Source organism: Hippopotamus amphibius, chromosome 8, assembly GCF_030028045.1.
Source record: "Hippopotamus amphibius kiboko isolate mHipAmp2 chromosome 8, mHipAmp2.hap2, whole genome shotgun sequence".
Taxonomy (NCBI): domain Eukaryota; kingdom Metazoa; phylum Chordata; class Mammalia; order Artiodactyla; family Hippopotamidae; genus Hippopotamus; species Hippopotamus amphibius.
Genome location: NC_080193.1, coordinates 129,431,798 through 129,436,261, shown reverse-complemented (window position 1 = coordinate 129,436,261; position 4,464 = coordinate 129,431,798).

The following is a 4,464-nucleotide window of genomic DNA, read 5'->3' as shown; positions in this document are numbered from 1 at the left end:
TTCATGATTTCTCTGTTTCTTCCAGAGTATATCTGATCACTCTAACCTTCCTCCTTCATCCACACCCTCGGCCCTAACACTTACCAAAATGCTTGACGTTAATTATGTAGGTACTACTTAAATGTTTATGATTATTGTTACCTGGTCGTTCAACCACTAGCCATTAGTCCTCTTATATTTCCTAAGTAAAGGACCATTACCATTGTCTTAGTGGCTCAAGCCAGAAAGCTGGGTATCAGACTCTTCCTTACCCCTCACATCCAAATAGCTACCCAGTCCTGTGTTTTCCATTCCCTTCAGTCTTTTTAAAATCTCTTCTCTTGATTATAATGGGCTTCATTATGCCTCCTAATTGCTCTCCACGCATCCAGTTTTCCACTTTCTGCCTCCTATCACTATCCTCAAACCCATTCTCGACAGTGCTGTCAAGTGTTCGATATAAAACAGATACTAAATTTTGTCACATCCCCATCCTTTAGTGGCTCTCTAGTGACTTCAATATAAAATCCAAGCTCCTCAGTATGATGAAGAGTAGAAGCTTTCTGATCTGGCCCCTTCCTCTTACTTATACCTTACTACTATACTTGTTCCTTTAGTCACAAGGATTTTTGAGCTTTTATGCTATTTCCTTTACTGGAAATATTTTACTCCACACTTATTATAATTTGCTCACCCTTTAAGATAAAGATCATGAATCTCTTCATCCAGAAAACAATCTTTAATCCTCCTTTTTCACCTGGCGTAGACCTCCCCCAAATAATATTTATCACATTGTGTCGTAAATACCTCTTTCCTTATTGTGTTTTCCACTGGTGCCTTTCAAACTTTATTGACCCAGATCTAAATAGTAAAAACAAATTTTTTATCACAACCCCACTACACTACACACTGAAATAAAAATTTAATGAAGCAATATTGAACATTATTACATGCAAATCCTCTGGTATTTACTACTCTGTACTATTGTATTTTTTTCCCCTAATTCTAGTTTCAACATACTGAATTGATTTCATGATCCATACTTTAAAAATGCGGCAGTAGGAGCTTCCCTGGTAGCACAGTGGTTGAGAATCCGCCTGTCAATGCAGGGGACAAGGGCTCAATCCCTGGTCTGGGAAGATCACACATGCCTCGAAGCAAATAAGCCCGTGTGGCACAACAACTGAGCCTGCGCTCTAGAGCCCTCGAGCCACAACTACTGAGCCCACGTGCTGCATCTACTGAAGCCCAAGCATCTAGAGCCTGTGCTCCACAACAAGAAAAGCCACCACAATGAGAAGCTTGCGCACCAATATGAAGAGAAGCCCCTGCTCACTGCAACTAGAGAGCCTGTACGCAGTAACAAAGACCCAACACAGCCAATAAGTAAAATAAATAAATTTGTAAAAAACAAAATGCTGCAGTAGACTGTGAACTCACATAGGTTCTCAAGCATAGTAGATGCTCAATACAAATAATTAAGAAAAAGATAAAACAAAAATCTCTGTACCCCTAGCAATTAGCATAGGGCTAGACACATAGCAGTGTTAAATAAAGATGCTTAAGAAAAGAATAATGCACACTTCTGGGGCAGACCATCTTCATGAATCATTATTTTTCCCTCCATCATTTCCCTTTTTTAAGAATAATAGTTTCTTGCAAGATATTATGAGGGTGAGTCAAAAATTATCTGCACTCTGGCTGTAGAATTTATTTTAATCAACTTTTAGAAAAGACAAATACATCATTTTTTGACATAATCTCCTTGCTTTTCAATACACTTTGTCCATCTGTCAACAAGCTTTTGTATTCTCTCATTAAAAAATGTTTTATGCTGAGCTGCGAGCCACAAGTGCACCACTGTCTTCACTTCTTTATCAAAAGTGAATCTTCATCCTCATAAGGCTTCTTTCAGGGGACCAAACAGGTGAAAGTCCAATGGAGCAAGATCAGGACTATAGCGAGGATACTTGAACACCTCAAAATTAACTTTCTGCAGTGTCAACAGTGTGGGCAGAAGTGTGCAGATGTGCGTTGTCATGCAAGATCACGAAGCCCTTGGATAGCAGTCCTTTGTGTTTAATCCAAAGTTTAGGCTTCAGCACAAACTTCTCAAAACCTAAGTCAGTGGATTATTTCATAGGCAGAGCCACGGCTGATTTGCAAATGATTTGCCACATTATCCACCGTCACTCGTCTATTTGACAGAATCACTTCACATGTATGCTCAATGGTGTCATCAGCCATGGACGTGGATGGGCGTCCAGCTCCTTTCTGATGGCTAACATTTGTGCGACCTTCCTTGAACTTCTCTATCCATTCATACACACCTCTTCGCGACAAAACACTTTCTCCATACTGTGCACAGTCTTCCATAAATAACGGCACCAGGTATGCCCTCAGACCACAAAAAACAAATCACAGCATGCTGCTCTTCTTTCATGCAAATCACAAGTGGGGCATCCATTTTTGCTCACACCACAGTTACAAATGAACTGATTTAACATGTTCACACCTGCACAGCAGTGACTGGGGAGACAGTAGCCTTGAACAGAAAGCACTGATAAGACAGTGTGGACAATGGAAGTTTTTTGGTTTTTTTTTTTTGAGAGCATTACAGTGATTTCTTTATTTTTTAAATAAATACATTTATTTATTTATTTATTTATTGGCTGCCTGGCTGGCTGTGTTGGGTCTTCATTGCTGCAAGTGGCCTTTCTCTAGTAGCAGTGAGTGGGGGCTACTCTTCATTGTGGTGCACAGGCTTCTCATTGTGGTAGCTTCTCTTGTTGTAGAACATGGGCTCTAGGTGCACAGGCTTCAGTAGTTGTGGCATACAGGCTCAACAGTTGTGGCTCATGGGGCTCTAGAGCATAGGCTCAGTAGTTGTGGTGCATGGGCTTAGTTGTTCTGCAGCATGTGAGATCTTCCTGGACGAGGGCTTGAACCCATGTCCACTGCTCATCCACATTGGCAGGTGGATTCTTAACCACTGCGCCACCAGGGAAGCCCCAGTGATTTCTTTAAAGTGAGTCGGAGTTCTTCATGTTGGGACATCCTAGTTCAGACAGTGGCAGCACGGCCCCTCCTGGGCTCTGGCTGCAGTGTCCCCCGTGCGGCCCCGGTGCTGCCTGAGCCAGCAGGCCAACTCCTATTTGACTCCCAGGCTCAGCCGCGGGGGCGGGGTGGGCACGGGAGCACTCCGGTGGTGGTGGCGGCGGCGGCGGCGGCGGCGGCGGCGGCGGCGGCGGCGGCGGCGGCGGCGGCGGCGGCGGCGGCGGCGGCGGCGGCGGCGGCGGCGGCGGCGGCGGCGGCGGCGGCGGCGGCGGCGGCGGCGGCGGCGGCGGCGGCGGCGGCGGCGGCGGTGAGGCCAGAAGTTTTAATATAACTGGAGTGCAGATAATTTTTGACTCACCCTCATACATGTAATTTTACACTACAAAATGTACACATGTAAGTACAGATACAGAAACAGGCAAAACTGGAGAATGACTTTAAAAACTGTTGCATTTTCAAAATACTAGCAAACAGAATCCAACAGCACATTAAAAAGATCATACACCATGATCAAGTGGGGTTTATCCCTAGAATGCAAGGATTCTTCAATATATGCAAATCAATCAGTGTGATACACCACATTAACAAATTGAAGGATAAAAACCATATAATAATCTCAATAGATGCAGAAAAAGCTTTTCACAAAATTCAACATCCATTTATGATAAAACTCGAGATAGTGGGCACAGAAGGAAATTACTTCAACATAATTAAAGCCATATATGACAAACCAACAGCCAACATCATTCTAAATGGTAAGAAACTGAAAGAATTCCCTCTAAGAACAGGAACAAGACAAGGGTGCCCACTCTCACATTATTATTCAGCATAGTTTTGGAAGCTTTAGCCACAGCAATCAGAGAAGAGAAAGAAATAAAAGGAATCCAAACTGGAAAAGAAGTAAAATTGTCACTCTTTGCAGATGACATGGTATTATACATAGAAAACCCTAAAGATGGTACCAGCAAACTGCTAGCACTAATCAATGAATTTAGTAAAGTAGCAGGATACAAAATTAATGAACAGAAATCTATTGCATTCCTAGACACTGACAGTGAAAAATCAGAAAGAGAAATTAAGGAAACACTCCCATTTACCACTGCAACAAAAAGAATAAAATACCTAGGAATAAACCTGCCTAAGGAGGCAAAACACCTGTATGCAGAAAACTATAAGACACTGATGAAAGAAGTCAAAGATGATACAAACAGATGGAGAGACATACCATGTTCTTGGATTGGAAGAATTAACATTGTGAAAATGACTATTCTACCCAAAGCAATCTACAGATTCAATGCAATCCCTATCGAATTACCAATGGCATTTTTCACAGAAATAAAACAAGAAATTTTATGATTTGTATGGAAATGCAAAAGACCCCAAATAGCCAAAGCAATCTTGAGAAGGAAAGATGGAGCTGGAGGAATC